Source organism: Orcinus orca, chromosome 14 (genome assembly GCF_937001465.1).
Source record: "Orcinus orca chromosome 14, mOrcOrc1.1, whole genome shotgun sequence".
Lineage (NCBI taxonomy): Eukaryota > Metazoa > Chordata > Mammalia > Artiodactyla > Delphinidae > Orcinus > Orcinus orca.
The window spans coordinates 36,358,912-36,382,379 of record NC_064572.1 but is presented as its reverse complement, the minus strand read 5'-3'; the positions used below and the strand labels follow the sequence as shown (position 1 = coordinate 36,382,379).

General features: G+C 53.8%; 1 long non-coding RNA gene across 2 annotated transcripts in view; it reads left to right on the top strand.

Moving 5' to 3' along the window:
• The first annotated feature begins 4,086 nt into the window (after positions 1-4,086).
• LOC117202547 (uncharacterized) overlaps positions 4,087-23,468 on the top strand; it is a 213,345-nt gene continuing 193,963 nt past the window's right edge. The window contains exon 1 of one of the 2 annotated variants that reach the window (XR_004484970.2): positions 4,087-4,418. This is a non-coding gene — a long non-coding RNA (uncharacterized LOC117202547). Of the gene's footprint in view, positions 4,419-21,976; positions 22,087-23,468 lie in introns of those variants that run through there. The other variant, XR_004484972.1, reaches the window with a different exon arrangement.

Sequence of the window (23,468 nt, the reverse complement as noted above, 5' to 3'; positions counted from 1 at the left end):
CAGTGAGTGGTGGGTCCAGACCCGGAGCACAGGTTTTCCAGTCTCCAATCTCGCCCTGTTTCCACTGAGGGTCTTTGTTTATTCTGGTGGCTAACCCCCCCAAAACAAAACCCAAAAAACAAACGAACAACGATATTTGTGGAGTAGTCACTGCATGCCAGGAGCTGTGTCTTAAAGCATCATTCTGTCCATTCCTCACAGCAGCTTTGTCATGGTCCCATTTCCAGGTAAGGAAACTGCTCCATGTAACTGTTGCAGTGGTGACATCCGGATTCAAACCCAGGACACAAGCTGGGCAGAGTCCCTCACTGTACAGAGAGGACACTGAAACCCAGAGAGGAGGGGAAGGACAAAGTCCACAGAGGTAGTTGGCTGGGCATTTATCTCCTACCTTCCTAGCTACCTCTGGAAATGACTGGAATCTTCTGTGCACGCAGTGGAGCTGGGACAAGAGTCCAGCCCCTACACTGCCCTAGAGTTGGAGATAAGGTGCCTGTGAAGATGCCAAGCATGATCACACAGAGGCGTCTCATCCATCCAGGCCTTGGAACAGCCTCGGAAACTTGGGCATAAACACAATGAAAACTTCTATTACGTTATATTTCATACATATAAAAGGCTATGTGTAAGCCATGAAGCACATTAAATGAACCCTCATGACCCCTGCACTTAAGAGCATGACAGACACCAGTGAGGATCTGCCCCTCCCAGCCCCTCACTTCCCAGAGGGAACCACTACCTGACGTTCATCCATTGCTCCCTTCCTCGCTTTGACACACGGTTTTAGCACAGGTGTGGGATCCCTGGGCTAAGTGCACTTTTGAGACATTGAATTATACGTATGCTGCATTCCCGGGGGAAGCGACTTCTTTAAAGGGAAAGAGGAGGAGTTTTGGGGGCCACTGACACCCATGTGTCTCTCCTTCAGGAGCTGCCTTCTGCAGTGGCTCCTGGCTCTGGTCTATTTGCAGCGTGGTGCCCCATTTTGCCCTGTCCCTCCCGAGAGTGCTCTGAAAAGGACACTTCTTCCTGGTGCAGCCAGCCAGCAGAAGCAGGGCAGGTACCGGGGCAGCTGGGCATTCCCTGAACAAGGCATGCCACTATGTCTCTGCATAAGCTTTTCCCTCCACCTGGGATGTCCTGCCCACCTAGTCTGCTCAGGAAACCCAGCTCCTTCTAGGTCCCACTCCAAGGTTCCATTTGCTGGGAGGTCTTCCCTGTGATCCCCATCCCCTCAGCCCCCAGCAGAGTTGGATGTGCCCTCCTCTACCCTGTCAGAGTCCTTGGACATCCCTCTGTCAGCCGTTATCCCAGGGCAGATATTCTAGTAGCTCCCAAGAGCAGCCTTTATCCCCAGATCCCAGGCATAGCCGCTGTCAGACCTGGGCAGATGTTCCCAGAGTGACCAGGATAGAATCTGGGTGAAGGTGACAGCAGATGGATGTCCCCGTTGGACCCCATGGCCTGGACCTCCAAGGTCCTAGCGAGTTTGCTCCAAGGCCCGTCTTGCCAGGGGATTTGAAGGCAAGGCTGGGAGGAGACTGTCTGAGGCTTGGGGCCGCCGCTTACCCATCTGCTGTGTTGATGTGTGTGTGCAAGACATTGTGCGAGCCAGTGGGTATGTCAGCTGGTGGGTGTGGTCACAGGAGTACATACGTTCACACATGTGCTTACACAAGTGTGCATACACGTAGTCCCAAGTCCACAGGCCCCGAGGAAACAAGCAGGGGCACTTCCTTTTCCTGTTTTCAGCTCCCCCTCCTGCACAAGCCTGTCTTCTCCCTGAGCATCACACCGCACACGTTTATGGGGTGCCTGCAAGACCCGAGGAGCTGGGCAGAGCAGAGTAGGGGCAGCTGGCCCCTGAGAGGACAGGAATGACAGAGGGGTTGCGCACCAGCTACCCGTCCTGCTCTCCCCTATGCACTAGCCCTAGAAGCCAGATGCCACTGTCTCCTCTTCCCTTTAGAAGCCCCTGAAGTTCGGAGGCCAGACAGGGGCACCAGTGGAGACAGGTGGACGAGACCAGAAGCTCTGTGCTCAATTCCCAGTCCTGGGTGCTGGATGGTACAGGGCCTGCCAGAAACCCCTACTTCCCAGGGAAACCTGGTTTTGGGAGGGGCTGCCCAGAATCCTCCCAGTCACTCTGCTTTCCCCTTGTTGGAAACCACACTTTCTGAGTGACATTTCCCGGAGCGTCCTGTAGGAGGGCGCCATAACTGTTAGCAGCAGCAGGGACTAAGGGTAGCTCTGAGCTGAGTCAGACAGGACAGTGTGGAACAGGGCCAAAGGTCTGAACTGGGGACCGGGCACTGCCCCCCCCGCAACACTCACACACACATGCATGCATGTGCACACACAAATACACACATGCATACATGCACGCATGCACGCATGCACACGCAGAGAGGCGATGGCAGTAGCCTAAGGTCACGCACAACCAGTGCTGGCCCTCTGCCTCCCAGCCCTGTTTGCTCCTTTAACTCAGTCTGCCCTAAAGGGGACCTATGGCTGCCAGGCTTCCAGCTTGCCTCCATCTGAGAACCAGGACCCAGTGACTGAGGGAGATGACCTTGGGGGTGGTTAGGTGCTCCTTTAGCCTGTTGTTCAGGTGGGAGGGGGATGTGGGTTACCCAGTGTGCATATGGAGGCCAGAGGAAGGGAAAATCCCTGCCTTTCCTCCCCCTAACGCCCAAATACAACCCAGAAGGCCCTGCGTGAAGGCCTCTTTCCTGTGATGAGGATGCCCTGCGGCCTGGCAATCAGGAACTGCCTCTGATGGCCCTGCGCACACCCTGGATTCCTCGCTTCTAGCTTCAGGGTTGTGGGCAGGCCGCTTCACCTGGTTGGAGCGCAGTCCTGAACCTGTACCAAGAGGAGGAACACGCTCACTTCCAGGTGTTTGGGGATGGTGGCCCAGGCCAGTGCCCAGGAGATGGCCAACACGTGGTCAGCGCTTGTTCTTGTGAGTGGCCCTGCAAGGCCAGGCTGCACTGTGTCCAGACTGCCTGGTCCACAGGACTGGGGTCTGGCCTCCGGAGAACCAAGCTCTGTCTTGGTGCTGCCGCACCAGCTGGGTGAACTTGGGTGCCTCACCCTCCTCAGCCCCGAATGAGCACACCAGTTTGAGGGGCTAGAAAGACCGATCAGATGGGAAGGGCCTTGCACATGCCCACTTTGGGGATGCTGGGCTGGGGAACAGGCCCCTGGGTGGGACCTCTTCTTTCTGGCCCCCAGCTGGGCTGAGAGCTGCACGTCCCTCACAGAGGGGAGAGCGTGTTCATTTGGGGACCCTCTCTGAGCCCTGTGCCTGCCCTCCCCGCAGGCCCCTGAACTGCCTGGTTGGAGAGCTCTCCCTTGGGGAATCTGAGGCCCCTTTGAAGCTGGGAAGTTTGTACTGGAGGGGCAAAGGCAGCCTGGATTCAAAGCATCTCTCCTGGCCCTTAATTACCCTTCTTCACCCATAGGTGGAATTTCCACTCAAAGAGCTAAAGAAAGGCACCCGCTCTGCCGCAGGGGACTGGGTTTCCCTGTTGCCTTTGTGTGACAGCCGCCAGCGGGGTGGTGGCAAGCAGCTTGGGTTTCTGATTTTAATGATTTCCTGAATTCATTCTGTTTCCTACCTCAGGGAAAGGAGCAGAGGTGATCCTTTTGAAAATTCACATAATTGCTTTTATTTGATTTTTATTAAAATGCATTCAGGAATAATGTGATTGCCCCCTTTATTACGTTGTTCATCAATCTGGCATGGGGAATCAGCCTGGAAAAAGAGGTGGGTGCAGGAGCCTGGTGTGTGGTAGGGAGTGGGGACAGCCCCGCACTGGCCAAGTGGCACCGGGGGAACCCAGCCCCGGCTGCTCCCGACCTGGGAGGTGAGGTGATGACCCTGCTGCGCCTACTGCGTGGCGAGCTGGAAGATGGAAGGCAGTGCTGAGCGGGGAGTGCTGTGAGCACACTCTAGATGTCCTCCCCACCCCACCCTCTCCCCCTCTGTGCCTCCTCCTCCCAACCCTGAGTCCCCAGAGGCTGAGAGCCACAGCGGTCTGCCCTCCCAGCGTCCCTCGCACCCACACTTCCCTCGGCTCCCCCAGTTGCCTGCACCTTCACTGTAGCCTCCGTGCTGGTCTCGCTGGCTCCAGGCTCAGGGCCCTCAGTCCAACTTCCCACTGGTGCCCTGATCACGCCACTCCTCTGCTCGGGAACCTTGGTGGCTCCCGAGGGCCCCTTTCCTGCCAGGGCCTTTTGCTTTGGGACCTGCACCTGCAGTGGAAAGTACCTTGAGCTCTTGTCAGGCTCGGTTCCGAAGTTGCTCTGCTTTGTACTGGGCAAGTCCCTGCCTCTCGGAGCCTCAGCTGACTGATTAAGGAAACGTGAGCACCAAGGCCTTCGGGACAGGGTCACTGAGAGGGAACCACGGGGTATGTAACTCACACAGCGTGGTTTGGGGGGTTGGGGGGAGAATCATGTAACTTGACCGGGTGAGAGGTCAGAAGCGCTCAGCAAATGCTTGGGGTGAGAGGAAGGGCAGATTCAGCCCTGGCCCCCACTGAGGCCTCAGACCAGCTGAGGCGGCCACGGGAACAGCGATAGCATTTACTTCTAGCGCTTCTGCCCTCATGGCCCGCGGCCCTTCCCTCCTCCCAGCAGAGAGTTCTGGACAGGACCGGGCCCAAGCTTTCAGACTAGCAGGTAAGAGTGGGACTCACTGTTCTTCCTGCCTCTCGCTGCCCTTCTGGGGGATGGCGGTTGCGGTTTCCGAAGAGGGTCAGAGATGCCTTTGCTGGGCTTCCTGGAAGCCCTCTCCCTGCTGAGCTTGGCACATGCACCAGATGCCCTCCCTCCTCCACCCTCGGCATGTCTTATTGCCCTCCTCTAGCAGATGAGGTAACTGAAGCTCAGAGAGGGTAAGTGACTTGTTCAGGGCAGCTCAGCTAGGAAGTGCGGGGGCGGGGGCCTCTTGGGCACAAGAAACTAGGATGGGCTTGTGACTTCTCTGCTATCCCTAAAGCTTTTGGTGAGATGCTTTGAGGGGTTGGGTTTGGCAGCTGGGCCGGGCCAGGTAGAGCCACCCTGTGCTCTGGGGTGTGGGTGGACCCTTGGGTGTTCGAGGCAGGCCCTCTCCACTCAGCCTCCAGTCTCCCTAGGGGGGGGTCTGCCTCTGCTGGGTGGGCTGCACAGGGAGTCAGGTTAGCATGCGGGGCGTGGGCATACGCATCCAGAGCCCCGGTGGGTGCTTTTAATTTCTGTGAAAAGCCCCTCTTCACTGAAAAAAAAAAAAAAAAAGACAAACTTTTGTTGTCTGTTGCCGGTTTTCTTTTTTATGTGTTTGCTTTTATGCAAATCATTTGGCGGTGGATACAGCCAGGGGAATTCAGAGAGTGGAGGCCGTACATTTAGAAATTCAACTGTGTGGCCCCTGAGGGCCTGCTGGGGCCCTACCACCTAGGCCAGCACTCAGTACAGGGCGCTGCGCAATGCTTAGTCCACCGTGTGGCCGCTCAGCCTTGGGGAAGCTGTTACCCCCACTGGAAAGCCCTTCCCTGTTCTGCTCTGCTTGGATGGCTCCTCCGTGAAGCCCAAGCCATACCAAGCCTCCCTGGATGCGCTCGCCCTCGGGTTCTGATACCTGCTCACTCTGCCTGCCTGTCCCAGGAGCTGCCTGGGTTCCCTGGCACAGGTTCACATCCAGTCTCTGCAGTCAGTCTGTGAGTCTGTCTAAGAGGGCAGGCCCAGTCCTCAGTCATGGGGAGGGCCATGCAGGGAGCTGGGAAAGTCCTCTAGTCTCAGCAGAGGAAATCCCAGCCCAGAGGGGCAAAGGGTGACCAACATCTTCCCTAGGACCAAGGGGTTTCCTGGGATGCAGACTTTCATTGCTAAATTGGGACAGTCTCCATCAGCCTAGCTAGGGCTGCTTGCTCAGGGCCTAATAGCAAGCCCAGGCCCTGAGCCTCCTGATTCCCAGGCTGGCACCATGTCCTGATGCTGTCGCTATAGACAGACAGTACCTTCTTTTGGGGGAGGGGGACACTGAGACCCCTTGGGTGTCCAAGAGACTGGCCCAAGGCCATGGGCGAGTGGCTACAGAGCCAGACTAAGGGACCGCCAGCCCTTGAGCCTCTGGTTGGTTCCTGCATCCAGGGAAAGGGCTTTGCCCCAAGGGAGGGGAGAATGGCTGAGCTTTGCAGTCCTGTGGCCTGAGTGCCACCCCCAGGCCATCTCAGACCCCACCTCCCAGCTCCCTGCTTGCAGGGCTGAGGAGGGGCTGAGCCTCCCTCCCCCACTGCACCCCAGCCTCCCCTCCCCTCCAGCCCCCAGGCCCTGAAGAGCAGAGCTCCTTATCAGATCTTGGTTCTCTCCTCTGCTCTGCTGCCTCTGCCTGGCCTCCGCCCCCAACCCCCATAGCCCTTTCCTCTCAGAAGCTCCTTTTCCGTTACCGACACAGGCAGCCTGCAGAGATGTTGGTTTCTGTCGCTTTAAAAAAAGTTTCCTTTTGGTGAGGGCGGTGAGGGGTTGTTTACTGGGCCTGCAAAGCCTCACCGTGGGCTGCAGCTGGGGGGTGGATTTGGCCCGAAGGCTGCACGCACAGCCCTGAGCCTCTGGATCCTGTGCAAAGGCAACAAGTGTGGAATAAACACCTGCTGTGCCCCCAGCTCGGGGCTGGGCTCTGCAGCACCTACTGCGTATTCACACTCCCTCGGGAACCTGTGCATCTGGGCCGGGGGGTTATCGTCCGTTTCCCACAGGAGGCAGCTGAGGCACAGCAGAGGTGGCCGGGCCCCAGGCCTCTGGATTCATGGTCCGGACTCTGCCCACCACACCGTGCTGCCTTCAGAGCTCCCCATTCCAACCTCCTCCTTCCTTACCTGCCTTTCCCCACACACACAGTGCCCAGGCTGAGAGACAGAGCTTCCTGAAGCTTCCGTCCTAGCATCGTGGCCCCTCTGTAGGTAGGGCATGAGCTCTAGCCATGTCACCAGAGCTGGATTTGAATTTCAAGTCCTCCTGCTGTGTGACCTCTGGCAAGTTGTTTAGCCTCTCTGAGCATCAGTTGGCTTGGCCATCCAACGAGAGAAACTTGGAGAAATCCCTGAGAGAGACTGGTGGACTCTGAAGGCTGTCAGGCAGGGGGCTGGGGTCTCTGTCTGCTTAACAGGGGCCTCAGGAAGTTTCAATTGTCAGCCAGGTCTGGGGAATTGGCAGAGGTGGTGGGGAACTGCTGAAGGTGGGTGAGTGAGGGAGCACCACGATGAAGACCATGTTCCAGAAGGATCACGTAGGCATCAGTGTGGGTGAAGACTGCAGGGGAGAGGTAGAGGCTGCGGGGCTGTTGAAGGGGGCTTTGCCTTCCTTTTCAGAAAAATAAGGTGATGTTCTCCCTACCCCACACCCCTGCCCACACTCACCCCCTGCAACCAGGAGCAAGAATCATGGAGGCCAGACCATGATGGTGCGCCAGACTCCCGCCCAGGACAGATTCCCCCCACTGGCCTCCTCCCAGCTTCAGCTGTCATGTCCTGTGGGAGGAGGAACTGGAGGTTTAAGGGGTCCTGAACCCCAGCCCACACCAGCGGCCAGGTGTGACATAGGGTGTCCTCCTCCTCCCAGCAGCCCCAGTGTCCCTGAGAAGTGTTGGCAATCCAGGTCCACCTGAGAACCACAGTTTCCATTTCTCACTGACCTCTTCCCCTGGGTTTCCTAAACCTCTTGCTTCAAGCCTCCTGACACTACCTGAGTCCTTGAGAAAACTCCCTCCAACCCCTCACCTTACAAGTAAAGAAGTCCCCCCAGAACAGGGCAGCAGCTGGGCCATCTGTGTACACTTCCCCCGCCGCAACTCCGGCCTCCCCACCTCCAGGACATGGGAGGGAAGCTCCTGATGCAGGGAATCGAAGGCCATCTCTTTCCTTGAAGGAAGCACCTTTTCTGTACAGTGAAGAGTTCCCCTGACACGTGTCTCCCTGTGAGTGTCACAGGCATTCTTAAAGATGAATGATCTTCCGCCACCTGGACTAGGTTTCCCCAGGGATACGCCACAGCTTGGAGGAGCTGAGGAGGCCGGGAAACTGTACTTGAGGAAACTTTACTGTTCCCCCTTCTCCTGAAGTTTGTTGGGTGGAGAGTGTGGAGAGTGGGAGCACCTTTATGTGGGTCCATTCAGACTGCTACAGTAGAATACCATGGACTGGGTAGCTTATAAACAAGACATTTATTTTTCACAGTTCTGGAGGCTGGGAAGTCTAAGATCAAGGTGGTGGCAGATTCAGTGTCTGCTGAGAGCCTGCTTCCTGGTTCATAGACAGCTGTCTTCTCACTGTGTCCTCACATGGTAGAAGAGAGCTCTCTGGGGTCTCTTTTATAAGGGCACTAATTCCACTCATGAGGGCTCCACACTCAGGACTTAATCACCTCCCCAAAGTCCCACCTCCTAATACCATTACCTTGGGGGTTAGGATTTCAACCTATGAATTTGCAGAGGAAGCATTCGGACCATAGCAATCTTGTTCTGGCAAAGGTTCTTTAATGGCAGGAAAGAAGGGTGTTTGAGTTTCACAGCCCTCCTGTGGCCATTGTACCCACTTCCGAGACAGGTACACTAAGGCCCAGAGTGAGATCCTAGATGTCCTTGCTCATATTCAGAGCCTGACTCTCCGGAATTTTGGTCAAGAAGAAAAGTCTCTCTCTGCTTGCTTCCAAGGCATTGTTGCCCTGCCGCTTCCACTGTCCTCAGTTTCTGGCCAGCACACAGTCTCTTGCACAAGAGGAGGGATGCTCTTCCTTGCTAGCCCTGTGGCTGCTCTTGTGATGCTGGGCTCCTCTGCTGTCCACATGCTCAACCCTGTAATAAAAATACTTCTCCAGTTAGTTCTAATTTTAACTCGCATTAGGACTGGCATTGCCTATAAGGCTGGCAACCAGATACCCTGGGGGATATGCCTGCCTCGCCCTCTCTCCTGGTGATAGAGGCCTCCAGGCAGGGAACGAGTGCTCACCCTGCTTTGCTGTGTAACCTTCCCCAAGGCTCTTACCCTCTCTGGGCCTCTCCTACATCATCTGCAGTGCCTGCTTTGTGGGATTGCAAGGATCAAAGGATGTGAGTACAGGGGATTGGAAGCCCCTTCTGTGGGCCAGCACTGGGCAGCCACCTTCTGTGTGTTTAATTTGTCTTCACAGCAGCCTAAGATGTCTGACACAGACAGCTTCATGGACCACTTCCTATCTACCCACCATCTGAGGGGGTTCTGCACAGGAGGATTTTTATAGATATTATACTGGTAATTCCCCTGCTGACCAGGCCTTTGCGTCCTTTTACCCGGGGGTTTGGGGGCTATAGTAGAAATGGCTCCAGAGCCAAAGCTCTCTCTTGTCATCTCAGACAAGATGCTGTAAGGTGGCCTGGAGGGCCTTCGAGGGACAAGACCCCAAGGAGGATGGGACAGACTGAGAAGGAAGGTGGGTAAACCAGGCCCAGACTCGGGTGTGTGACCAGGCCTCAGCATTTCTGGGAGGCCAGTCCTGCACCTAGTCCAGCCTCATGCCCAGCGGAGTAGGAGGCCACAGGACGTCAGGGACACACAACTCAGAGCATGAGGGCCTCCGCAGTGGCCAGGACAGAGTGGAGATCCAAGGCCCTGCCCTACTTCCTGGGCACCATGGGGCCTCCCTCTTCTTGAGGCCGAGGGTAACAGCCTGATAATGATGGAGGTGAGATGGTCAGAATTTAGTTTCTTGAAAGACAAATCCAGAATGTGATACTTCTTGCAGCTGTACATTTTGGTAGAGCGTCGTGTCCTAGTAATAGTTCTATTATACCCACTGCAGAGGTGAGGAAAGTGCAGCTCAGAGAGTTTATAATTGTCCAAAGACATCTCGCTTGGAACTGGTGGGTCAGAGGCCAGAACCCTGGCTTGTTGATGTCAAAGCTTCTGCACCTTTTGCATTTTTTATGCCTACTTGACTGGCAAGGTCACCCCACTTGGGGGACAGATAGGACAATAAGGCCCACATGGGAAAGTGACACAGCTAGGAAGTGAGGGAGCTCTACCCAGTCTGTGCTTAGACACTAAGCTGCCCTCCTCTTGGTCCAAGCTGCCCACGGCCCATCCAGCATCCCTCTTCTTCAGCCTAAGGCCACCCACACCAGGCCTCCAGGCCCTGACAGTGTGGAGAAGTTCTGGCCTCCTCACCTGCTTCCCACAGCCCTTGCTGGCTGCAGAGCCTGCCCTGGACCCACTGAAGCCGTGGCTCAATCCCAGATGTTGCAGCAGGCACAGCCCCGGCCCTGCCCAGGCCTACCATGGGCTCCTCCTCCCCATGGGCTCTGGGCCTGGGAAGTGATGCCCACTGGCTCAACCTGAGATTCAGTGCGTGAGGTTATGTTTTGGGTCAGCAGATCCAGGATCAATGCTTTTGATTTCTAGCATTTCTTTTTCTTTTTTAGAATTTCCATCTCTCTACTTGTATTACCCATCTGTTCATCCATGTGGCCTACTTTTTCCATTAGAGGACTTAGCGTACTAATCATAGGTGTTTTAAATCCCTGGTCTGATAATTCCAATATTTCTGCCATATCCGAGTCTGGTTCTAATGCTTGCTCTCTCTTCAAATTATTTTCCCCCTTTTATCACGCTTCACATTTTTAAAAAATTAATTAATTAATTAATTAATGTTTGGCTGCTTTGGGTCTTTGTTGCTGCCCACGGGCTTTCTCTAGTTGCGGTGAGTTGGGGCTACTCTTCGTTGCAGTGCACGGGCTTCTCGTTGAGGTGGCTTCTCTTGTTGTGGAGCACGGGCTCTAGGTGCATGGGCTTCAGTAGTTGCAGCACACGGGCTCAGTAGTTGTAGCTCGCGGGCTCTAGAGCGCAGGCTCAGTAGTTGTGGCACACGGGCTTAGTTGTTCCGTGGCATGTGGGATCTTCCTGGACCAGGGCTCGAACCCGTGTCCCCTGCATTGGCAGGTGGATTCCTAACCACTGTGCCACCAGGGAATCCCAAGCAGGACTTTCTAATGATAGAAGTCTCAGGCTTACTCTGTTAACTCTTTCCTGCACAAATGTTTAAAAACTTTCATTTTATCTAATACAAGCATTTAAAGCTATACATTTCCCTCCAGCCAGTCTTTTAGCTGCATACTACAACAATTAATATATTGTGTTTTTATTTTTTCATTCAGTTCAAAATATTTTCTAATTTCCCTTGTGATTTCTGCTGCCCTGGCTTCAACTTGTCTGCAGCATCTTATCTGTTATTAATTCCTTCCTATGAAATTTTTATTTTATAAATTGTATGTTTTAGCTCTAGAAGTTCTGTTTGTTTCTTTTTATGGTTCTCATCCATCTCTTCACTATGTTTTCTCTTAAATCCTTGAATATTCTTATAATAATTATTTTAATGTTGTTGTCTGCTAATTCCATAATTTCTGTCATCCATGTCTGTTTCTACTGAATTATTTTTCTTCTAGTTGTGGGTTGTATTTTCGTGCTTTCTTGCATGTCTAGGAGTTTTTGTTTGGGTGTTGGGCATTTTGATGCTCCATTGCTGAGTGTTTGGATTTTGTTGTCTTCTTGAAAGATTACTGAAGATATAGCTTTGGCAGTTAGTTAGTTTACTGGTGGATCAAGCTTCTCCTTTTGAGGCTTATTTTTAAGCTTTATTAAGCTGATCAATGAGGCCTCTCTGCTCTGCTCCTGCTGGTTGGAACTCAAAGTCTTTCAGCTCTGTGTGAGCTCTGCAAGTAGTTAAACTCACAGTTCCCTGGTAATAATTTTTCTCTGATAGTTGGACTTTGCCTGGCCTCATCACATCTCACCCCCAGACAGGCACAGTTTATAATTCATTCTAAGGCTCAAGAGGACCTCTGTGAAGATTTCTGGAACTTTCTCTGCCTAGCTCCCTCTTCGCTGGTACTCTGCCCGTGACTTCCTGTACAGGCTGAGCCTCCCTGTTCTCCAGCCTGTCTCATCGGCTCAGTGAGATTGCTGTGCTTTACTTAGATTCTCTCTCTTCATTCAGTAGCCTGGAACGTGTGTCCAGTTAGACAGCTGAGACAATCATAGAGCTTACCTCATCTGTTTCCCTTCTCTTGGGAGTCACTGACCTGTGCCTCTATGTGAAAATAGGTGTTTCTATGTTTCTTCAGTTTTCTTTTTCTATTTCTTTTTCTTTTTTTATGGTGCTGGTGCTAGTGTTAATCTGATGACCAGTTACTCTGTCATGGCTAGGAGTGGACAGACTTGACTCCTGTCCAATGTTCATGTTGAGTAGAAGTTAACCAGGAAGAGGTGTGTAGGGGCATCTTAGGAGAAAGAGCTGCATAGGGGGAAGTTGTGAGTTTGGGGCATGTTCAGGGATGGTGTTTGTGGTATGTGTGTGGGGAAGGTTATGCGGGAGCAGACAGATAGGCAGGAATGTATTTGCAAAGGACCTGGAATGACATCTGGGAGTTTGCACGTTATCCCAGAGGTCTTGAGGAGGCTAGAGCAAGAAATAATTATAAATACAATAACAATAACATGTAACTGGTGTATTTTCATGTGCCAGGCAGGCACTGCTCTAAGCTCTTTCCATGGTCGTCTCATTTACTCCTCTGCCAGCTCATGAAAGACTACAGTGTTACTAGGAATTGCCATGTGCCCTGTGTTTTTCTAAGCACTTTACGCAATCACCTCATTTAGTCCTCACAAGAACATTACTTGGTAGAGAATATAACTATGCTTATTTTATAGATCAGGAAACCGAGGTACTGAGAGGGGAAATGACTGATGGTAACACAGAGAATAACTAGCAATAGAGGTGGTTTTCTTTTCTGCCAAAATACTCTTTTAACGTTATTATAATAATGTTCTTAAAGCGGCCTTTGGGTCATCCAGGTGTCCATGGTACCCCATTGCCTGCAGATACTGTGAATGCTGGGGCGTGTGGCCACCATGCCTGGTGGACACGGCATTGCCTTGTGGTCAGGTGGTACCTGTGATACTTTCAAATCACATCCGCAAATTCTTTGACACTTTCCATTGGAAGGTGGACTCTAATTCCCCTCCCCTTCTGGCTTTAGTGACTCGCTTCTGATGAACAGAACGTGGCAGAAGTGATGCCTAATGACTTCTAAGACTGGTTATAAAAAGACATCCCTGCTTCTGCCTCACTCGTTCTCTATGACACATGCCTTGGGAGTCCCAATCTGTTTTCCGTCCCTATAGTTTTGCCTTTTCTAGAATGTCATATGAATGGAATTATCCAGTGTGTCGTCTGGCTTCCTTTATTTAGTATATTGCTTTTGAGATGCATCCATGTTGCTGTGTATATCGGTAGTTTGGTCTTTTTTATTTCGGCAGTGTTTTGTTAATTCACGCATCTGATATTCATTTGTCCATCCCAGGGCTGGGCATACGTTGGGCGCTCAATAAATGGGTGTTGAGTAGCTGAGGGGGTGAATGGAAGCTGAAGGTGGGGACTTTGCAAATCTGTTAAAGCCAGGCTTTGATGGAGGTTGGAGGAAACAAGGTGATGACATTTTCCCAAGACTCAGTTATCATTCATTAATTCACAGCTACTTACTGAGTTGCTACTCTGTGCCAGCTGTTGTGCTAGGCTGTAACGAATGGTTCCTGCCTGCTCCAGAGCTGACTGTTGAGCTGAGAAGACAAATAACTCACCAAGCGGTTAACAGCGAGGGAGATCAGTGCTGGGAGAAAGGAAGACAGAGAAAGGGTGCGAGATGGGGAGGGCAGGGCAAGGGCATGATGGGGTGGACAAGGCTTCCCAGGGAAGTGAAGGCCTGAAGGAGGCTGTGTTTGCTGGACCATGGAGGAGGGAAGGGTGTGCCTGGCAGAAGGAACATATGTGAGCACACAGAGTACACAGCATGTTGGAGGAATGAGGCCAGTGTGAATGTGGGGACTGGTCAGATTTAGGGCTGGAGAGGTGGTCCTAGGGCCCATATTTTGCATCAGTGAGTTTGGCTTTTAGTCTAAAGACAAAAGGGATCCACTGAAAGACTTTAAGTTGCAAAGTATTAATCAGGGTCTCTGTACTTCAGAGTGGAGAAAGGATTTGGCGCATAAATACAGGGAGAAAGGCCAGTGGGGGGGTTGTAAGTATTCCAGGGAAGGGTGGTTGTGACCTGGCCAAGGGCAATGGGAAGCAGAGCTTTTAGATCAACTTAGGGGAAACCTGCCAGAATCTGGTGACTGATTTTATGTGGGGAGGAGGCAGAATGAATTAAGACTAGATCCCAGGTTTGGGACTTGGGCAACCGTGTCCCTGGAAGGGGAGCAAGTAAGGAGGGGGCAGGGGGTGTAGAGATGATGAGTAAACATGGGGACTGTTGAGGTCAAAGATGTCCAAGTGGAAAAGTCCAGGAGGCAGCTGGATATTGTGGGCTGGAGAGGGAATCGGCTGGACATGCAGAATTGAGAGGCCCTGGCTAGGAGCAGGGAGCAGGTGAGCGTGCCCACAAATGCGTGAAGAATGTGGAGGGCCAAGGGCTCAGGACAGGGCCCTGAGGAACACCAGGATTTCAAGAGAAGGACAAGAGGTGTCCAAGCGAGACTGAAGGAAACGGTGTGGGAAATAGAGATGCTGACAAAGGAGGGTTGGAGGAGCCTTGGGACGAGTGTTGAAAGGCATGGCAGCGGGCACCAGCAAGCATGCTGCCCAAGGGTAGTGAGATAAAGGGCAGGACTCAAGGACGGCCAGCCCCTGGTGACCTACGAGGTGACCCCCTTGGAAGAGTGGGAGGGGCAAAAGCCAGAGAGCTGGCTGGCGGTGAGGGGTGGATGGTGGGGACGGACAGGGAGATCGTTTGTAGCGTGGCGTCTCTGTCTCGTTTTGCAGTTTGTTGGGGACGGGTGAGCCAAGGCTGGAGCTGGTGAGGGAGGTGGGATCCAGGGAGGATTTTAGATGAGAGCAGCCTGGATTCGTTTAAGCGCTGATGCAAGGCAGCCAGTAGAGAGGGGTGTTCTGGTTGTCTACTGCTGTGTAATAAACCACCCAAATCGTAATAATTTAAAACAACAACCATTTATTATCTCTCGTAATTCTTGGAATAACTGGGCTCTGCTGGCTCACATGGGGCTTCGGTCACCTGTATGTTTGACTAGAATGTGAAGATGGCCCATCACATGGCTGGCGGCTGGAGCTGGCCGTTGGCGGGGAGTTTGGCCGATGGGAACATCGTGGTTCTTCTCCGTGTGGCCTTTCCATCTTGGTTGGGATTGTCACAACATAACAGCTGGCTTCCAAGAGTATGCCACGTGCTCCAAAGAAGCTGCAGATACCTTAAGACCCAGTTTTGGAAATTACCCCATGTCACTTCCACCACATTCTATAGGTCAAAGCAAGTCGCAGGCCAGCCTCGAGTCAAGTGGGAGGGGGCAATAGACTCCATCTCTTCTTGTTGGGAGGAGCGGAGAAGAATTTTGGCAATCTTTAACATAACACAGGAAAAGGAAAAGGTGAACCTGTACCGGAATAATTAATGGATCTATCGAGAAAATGGCAGGGCTGGAGGCCCAGGGCACATGCAGTGGGATTGGCTTTAGAAAGAAGAAGGGCTTGGAATGGGCTTCCAGGAGGGTAGGGTCATCTTATATTTTCTCAAGATCTGAGCAGGTCAACCAACCACAAAGTTCTGGGTTGTGTAAACCACTTTGAACTTCCCCTCCCTTTGTAGAAGAGCAGAGAGACTCCTAAGAGCAACACGTATTATTGAGTGCTACTTTGGCCTTAATCAGTTCTCCCAGTGGCCCTGTTTGGTTGTATGAGGTCAATGTGGTGATACCCGTTTTACAGGTGGAGCAACTGAGGCTCAGCACGTCTCTCTCTGTCTTTGAGTTTGTGTGAATGGGTTGATTGTCTGCACATAAAACACGTGTGCTCTCTCCTATCCGAGGAACATGTGGATGTTATAATAACTCCTTAGAAGAGGGACCCCATATGGATGTGAAGTGAAATTCTCACCCAGGAGAGGGGAACAGGGAGTGGTGGCACCGGCTCAGGCCCTGGCAACCTGAGGGGATCTTGGGCTGGAATGGAACCTGGAACTGTGAGGTTCAAACCCCTCAGGACAAGAAGACAGAGGAAGGAAGCGAAGGTTGGCTGCAGAAACCTGTACTGGTGACCAGCATTCCCGCCACCCTAATCACGCACTCGTGATATTAATAAAAATAATTTATGTCATGTGACTGCTTTTTAACTATCTGCTTTCAAGACTTAAGACCAGGATTATAAAAGGCATGCATTTATAAATTATCAGCCCAGAGCTCATAAGCACATATACATTGGGGAACACTTTGGTAGCACTTTAAATTAATTTATTGTCATTCATTCCAGCTGTCTGTGATGTAAACCTTCAGCTATAAATTTGTACCATCATCTGACACACCATTAACTAAGGTGCTGCCCGAGCCAGAGCACATTATAAAACATTCGAATACAATTTCTGTAGGGACTTACAGCTCCCCTCTCCTTCCTTTCCTCTCTTCTCTCTTTCCCCTCCCCTCTCTTCCCCTCTCCTCCCCTCTCTTATTAATGACAAGAAATATGGAGAGGAGGCAAACACTTGAGAGTTGTGTTGGCAAAGCAATCAGGGCAGGTAAGACTCACTCTGCCCTGTGGCCATCCACGGAGCTCATGGGGTTTCATCCCATTTTATAGATGGGACATCAGAGGTCCAGAGAGAGCATGGGTTTGTCTAACTCAGATCACACAGCCAGCAGAGACAATGACCTCCATCCTACCCCAGTGCCTCCTTGGCAGGCAGGCTGAGTCTCTGCTCCTGAGAACTTTGGCCTGGGCGTGAGTGACCCCCAGAATTCAGAAGAAATGTAGGAAGAGGGAATAAGATTTCTTTGAGAGGAGTTTCTGGTGGGGCAATCAGAGAAGCTTTCTGGGGATGCCGGGCAAAGAGAAGGCAAGGATGGAGGGGGATTAATCCCATGAATACTGTTTTTAAACATTATAAAGGCAGAGAGTGGCTTGTTTGGGGGGCCTAGAAGGACTGAGCTGGCAAATTGGAAAGCAGTCCCAGGGGAGAGCTTGGATCCCATGAGGAGGGATGTGGTAATGGCCAGAGCTGACTGACACTGGAGGGAGCTCCCTGTCACTGGAGGAATGCAGCTGGAGGGCTTTGGGAGACATGGAACCGTGTATTCGTTTCTTATTGCTGCTGTAACAAAAGACCACAAGAGTCATGGCTTCAAAGAACACAATCTATTAACTTATAGTTACGGAGGTCGGAACTCAAAAATGGGTCTCATTGGGCTAGAATCAAGGTGTCAGGAGGGCTGCGTTTCTTCTGGAGGTTCTAGGGGGGAGTCCAATTCTTTGCCTTTTCCAGCTTTTAGAGGCCGCCCGCTTTCCTTGACTCAAGGCCCCTTCCTCCATCTTCAAAGCCAGTGACACCAGGCTGTGTCCCTCTAGTGATGCCATCTTGCTGGCTCTCTCTTCCGCCTCCCTCTTCCATTCTGTGTACCCTTGTGACTACATCAGGCCCACCCAAATAGTCCTAGAACATCTCCTCATCTCAAGGTCAGCTGATCAGCAACCTCAATTCCATCTGCAACCTAATTCCCCTTTTCATGTAACCAACACATTCCCAGGTTCTGGAGACTAGGATGTGGACATTTTGGGGGGGTGTGATGACTCCACCTATCAGAGATGACGGGTAAGACCTCTGAGGTCTCCATCACCCAGAGAAATGTTCTAATCTGGAGCCAGAGGGCATTGCATTGCTTCTCTTAAGCAAGGTAAGGTATGAGGTAGAAGAGAGAAGGAGAGGAAAAGGAGGAAGAGAAAGCGGAGGCAGGGCTTGGGGGCAGGACAGGAGAGGAACATGGGGCAGGAGGAGGAGTAGCAAAAGAAAGAGGAGGAGGATGGAAACTTGACGTTCATCCCACGTCAGACGGCCTCAGCCACTCACTATGTGGTCAGGCTGAGCATCAGGACACTTGAAGTCCAATCCCAGTCCCACCATGCGACCAGGAGCCAGTCTGCTTCCCGCTCGCACTGGCTTCAGTTTCTCCCTTGGTCCTGGCCTTTGATAGTTCTCCCAATTACCCATCTGGAGTGAACCAAATTGAGGAGGCCACAGGAAGGCTATACTGGGGCCAGGCCAGGATGGTGGGGATGTCCCAGAAGGGCTGCCTGGCAGGATGGAGTTGGCATCTACCCCCAGCACCAACTGGCCATCACTGCTCCTTGAAGGGAGAACTGTGGACCTGAATGGTCCCTGGACTCCAAGCCCCAACTGCAAGGGCCTGTGTGTTTGCCCTCCTCCACCCGTCTATCCCCCTCACCTCCCCTGTCCCAACCAGGCCTTCTTGCCCTCATCCCAGGAAGCCCTGACCATCCTGAGGACCAGTCCCGGGAAAGTTCTGGGGCAGCCTGGGAGGAGCCTTGCTAGGAGCTGCCTGGGGCAGCTGGGCGTTCTTGCCTGACAATCGTTCATCCTCCTCTTACACACTGAAGTGCAGGGGCTGGGTCTTTCTAAAACCGTATCTGTCCACCTCCCTCATTCCTCTCAAATCCTACGGATAAGGTCCTTAGCTTGGATAAAACAGTATTTACCCCACAGGGCTTTGGACAAGTGGAGTGACCATCACTCTAAATGGCTCCGCGGCACAGGGTCTGGCCCATAACAGGAAGTCAGTGGTGGGTGGTGGCCTTCCCATCGGTGCTGCCCCCGGCCAGGCCAAGTCCATTCATTCCCAAACATGCCTTCCCTCCGGACCCTGGCCCGATAACTGCAGGTCTGAGCTCTGAGGCTTCTCCTAATGTGACCAGACCGTTGGGGTTAATGTTTCTGTCCCCTGCCTGTCTTGCTGGCCTGGGGCGGCCATGCAGACTGTGATGTCCCCGAGGCCCAGCCTGGATCTCCTTGGCCTCCCCGGCTCCAGGATCCAGCCCTAGCTGGGCACTTAGTAGGTGCTGGGTCAGGTGTTGGAAGGAATGAGTGGATGCTGAGCTGAGAGCTAATTCACTCAGCAAACATTGCTCAGCCCTGCTCAGTGCCAGGCCTGGTGGGCACCCCTGTCCCAGCCCCCACCCTCCAGGTGTTCACCGGGCCTCTTTGCCTGTCATGTGCTACTGTGGTGGGTGTGTGGATCACTGGCCAAAGAGGGAGGAGGACAAAGCCTCCGATGGTGGTCCTTGAACCCTCAGCACCCACTCTGCTGGTACTCACGTCTCCTCTTATCTCTGACTAGACCTCCAAGAGACAAGAACGAGTTCTATTTGTCAATTATCTGCTGTCTGTGCTGAGAGCAGGGCTGCCTGGACAGATAAAGCCCCAGGGGAGGGGCAGGGGGCCAGGAAACACACAGGGTGCAGGAGTGGAGCCCCTTCATCCGGTGGGCACAAACCGCGGTGGGCATGCGCCCTCACACTCTCACACACAACGATGGGGACATCTCTGGCACACCCATCACCCCTCTCACATGTACACGCAGCCCCACACCCTCAAAAGGCCCCTCCTGCGTGCACCTCTAGCGCACACGAACCCATAATCACGCCTGATCACTCCCGCAGCGTGTCCCCTACACACATTGCTTCCCACACCCACGGTCACAGGCACCCTATGTGGACACACCCTCCCCCAACATCAGCCTGCAGAGCCTGCTCCCATCTGCCCCGCCCACCTCTGCACACTCATCCTCCACCTTGGCAATCACACACACCTCTGGCATGCACGTGCGTCCATACGCGCGTTCTCCACGCACACGCCTCGCCAGCACCCATGCTGAGGGCTTCCTCCACGTTCCCCAAGGCGGAGAGTGGTGCCAGGATGGACTGGCCTTATGGGGTTTCCGAGGGCAGATGGATCATTACCTGGAGATGGTTGGTTTGGTCTGAATTTTTGGCTGTGGAATCAGGAGACCTGGGTTTGAGTCAGAGGTCTAAATTCACTAACCATGCGGGCGCCTGGATGAGTCCCTTTCCCAGTCCAGACCTTCGTTTCCTCATCTGTGAGATGGGAACAATACCAATCGCAGTGGGTGTTTCCAGGATCCAATCAAGGGCTGTCATGGAAGTGAAAATGTGAACATAGAGAGGGTCAGTGTGTATTATTATTGCTGTTTGCTGCCGTTGTTGATTAATCGGGTAATCAATCAAAAAACCTTTGTTTTTTAATTATTTTTTATATTTTTGTCCGTGCCACGCGGCATGCGGGATCTTAGTGCCCTCACCAGGGATCCAACCCCGGGCCCCCTGCCGTGGAAGTGCACAGTCTTAACCACTGGACTGCCAGGGAAGTCCCAGCAGTTCATTTCTTTTCATTGCTAAGTAGTATTCCATAGTCTGGATGTACTAGAGTTTGTTCAGCCATTCACCTCATGGAGGACATTGGGTTGTTTACAGTTTAGGGCTAACACATAAAACTGCTATGAACATTTGTGTACAAGTCTTTGTATGGACAGTTATTTCCTTTCCTTATGGGTGAGTAGGAATGGAATGGCTGGATCATATTGTAGATAGATTTTTAAAAATAATTTTATTTTATATTTTTTAATTTTTGGCTGCATTGGGCTTTATCTAGTTGAGACAAGAGGGGGCTACTCTTCATTGTGGTGCGCAGGCTTCTCATTGCGGTGGCTTCTCTTGTTGTGGAGCACGGGCTCTAGGCGCGCGGGCTTCAGTAGCTGTGGCACGTGGGCTCAGTAGTTGTGGCACATGGGCTTAGTTGCTCTGCGGCATGTGGGATCTTCCCGGACCAGGGCTCGAATCCGTGTCCCTGCGTTGGCAGGTGGATTCTCAAGCACTGCACCACCAGGGAAGTCCCAGTAGATAGACGTTTAACTTTTTTTTTTAAATATCTATTTTTAAAAATTTATTATTCATTTATTTACTTAATCTGTTTTTGGCTGCGTCAGGTCTTAGTTGCAGCACACGGGATCTTTGTCGAGGCATGTGGGATCTTTCGTTGCGGCGCACGGGCTTCTCTCTAGTTGTGATGTGCAGGCCCCAGGGTGCATGGGCTCTGTAGTTTGTGGCACACGGGCTCTCGCTGAGGTGCGGGCTCAGTAGTTGTGGCACGTGGGCTTAGTTGCCCCGGGGCATGTGGGATCTTAGCTCCCTGACCAGGGATTGAACCCGAGTCCCCTGCATTGTAAGGTGGATTCTTTAGCACGGGACCATCAGGGAAGTCCCAATCGGGGTCTTTTGGAGGACTGGGAGACCCTATCAAGGTGCTTGTGACCAGGAAAACCCGGCCTGATCCTGGTAACCTTGAGGGCTCGACACCCTCCACCCCAAATCACTGGGACCCTGCCTGGGTCTAGTGCCTCACCCAGGATGCTCTGCAGCAAGCCTGTCCCCCGCATGCCCTCAGCTGGCCCACAGCTGCCCCCCCGACCACCTCCTCCGTCCACGCCCAGGACGTTGGGGTAGGTTTCCTTGCAAAACTTTCCCACCCGATTCCCAGCGTTACAGCGGAGCGTGACAGCATCGCTCACAGCAGCTCTGCGGGCGGCCTGGGCGCGGGGCCGATGTGGGAGCACACGGCGGTGTGACTGTGGGGTGTCCGTGTGGGTCTGTGCGGTAGGAACGTAGCCCGCGGCTGTGCGGCTGTGTGGTGTGTGGACATGGCTGTGCCGTCTGGGAGCGTGGGAGCGTGTGTGTGTGTGTGTGTGTGTGTGTGTGTGTGTGCGTGTGGTGGGTGTGTGGGTGCTAGTGCTTCTGTGGTGCCGGGGAACGTGAGTGTGGAGATGTGTGTGTGTGTGTGTCTGTCTGTGGGTGTGTCTGTCCAGGAGGGTGGCTGCAGTGTGGGTGTGCGTGGGAGTGCATGTGTGTGCTGTGGTGTGTGTGTCTGTCTGGGTGTAACTGTCTGTCTGGCCGTGGGCGTGTCTCTCTGGGCGGGTGGCTGCTTTGCGGGGGGGCGTGGGCTTCTCTGTGCTTGTGCGGCGTGTGGGGTGAGCGTGCGGGGCGGTGTGGGGGCGCTGCGGTGTGCGCGGGAGTGGCGGGTGGGCGCGCGGGCCGGCGGCCAGGGCGCGTCCCCGCTTCCCCGCACACAGTGGCTGGGCTGACAGCCGGGCGGAGAAGAAAACTAGACGTCAGGGAAATCAGTCAGAGACAAATCGATTCCCTTCAGAGGTGAGAAAAAGCAGATGCTGCAGCTGCTGGTGGCCCGTTCGGCTCTGAGCCACATCCCTCCCCAGCCTGAGCCCCCTCCCCCAGTGCTCTTGGCTGCCGCTGTCGGCCCAACCCCCTCTGCCTTTGTTAGGGGCCCTGCGGCGGGCCTGCTGCCTGGGCTGCCTCCTCCCTTCCCCTGTAGGCGGGCAGGAGCCCGTGCGGGGCGCGAGTGTGTGTGAGAGATGGGGGTACAGACCTAGCTGTGGGCCTCGCCTGATGGCAGAGCCCCCTTAGGGTCTTCAGAGACGCTGGGCCAGCGACTTGGCCTAGGACATCCAGGGAGCTGGAGGTGGCACTGGCCCTGAATTCAGGCCTGCTGGGTGCCAACCAAGGGGGATTTTGCCCACCTCCTGCTCCCCCACTCAGGGGCTCTTGGAGCAAAACCCCCTTTTCCTCCCTCCATCCTGTGTTCAGGGAGAGCACAAGAGTTGCTGCCCCTGGGCAGCGCTGGAGCCGCGTCCTTCCTCCCGGTGCGCGAGTCGGTCCCCGGGGGTGGGTGGGGTCTGGGGCTGTGGGGTGGGGCCCTGACACCCTGCCTGGGTCTTGCTGGTACCCGGCTGCCCGGTGGTCACCCCCCAGGCCCTCCTCTCTGCCACCCTCTTTTCCATTGGGTTGTAATACCCAGAACAAATCACGAAACAAGGGCAAAGCCTCTTAGAAACAGACCCATCTGGAGTCAGGGCTCTGTTTTCGGTGTCCCGGGCTCTCATGGCCAGCCTCTGCAGCCACCTGCTCGGCAGACCTGCTGAGCTTTTGTTCTGGGCCAGGGCCTGGGTTTGGAAGTAAGCAAGACAAGCAGGGCCTGCCTTCAGGGAGCCTCACATCCAGCCGGGAAGACACGCCTTGACTCCAGCTGGGATGAGAAGTAGGGGTGGGGAGAGAGGGCGGGCAGGGTCCCAGCCATAGGCAGCCCTGGTGCCCGCGACCCCACCCTCCTTTCCAGGAGCCCATGGGCTCCTAGCTTCAGCTCAAGCTGGTTCCTCAGCCACATTGCCCCCTGCCCCCTGCAGCTGTCCACTTGCCCACCTCCTCGCCAGCGAGTGCTCTCCCAGGTCCCGCCTCTCTTCCACACTTGACCCCTGGCTAGGACGGACGGCTCTGCCAGACCCACGCTCTGTCTTCCTTCCTTTTTAGGACAGTCGGCTTCGTCCAGCATGCATGCCCCGCTGTTTTAGTGTGAAGCTACTCCATTGAGCAGAGGGCGGGAGAAGTGGCTGTTCCAGGGGCTTGGTTTCTGGGATGGCTGCACCAACAGACTCCCCCCACTGCAGACCCTGTCCTCTGCCCATGAGGACCCTGGTCTCTGCTCCCCACTCTCAGGCCCGTCCTGACCAATGTCCACC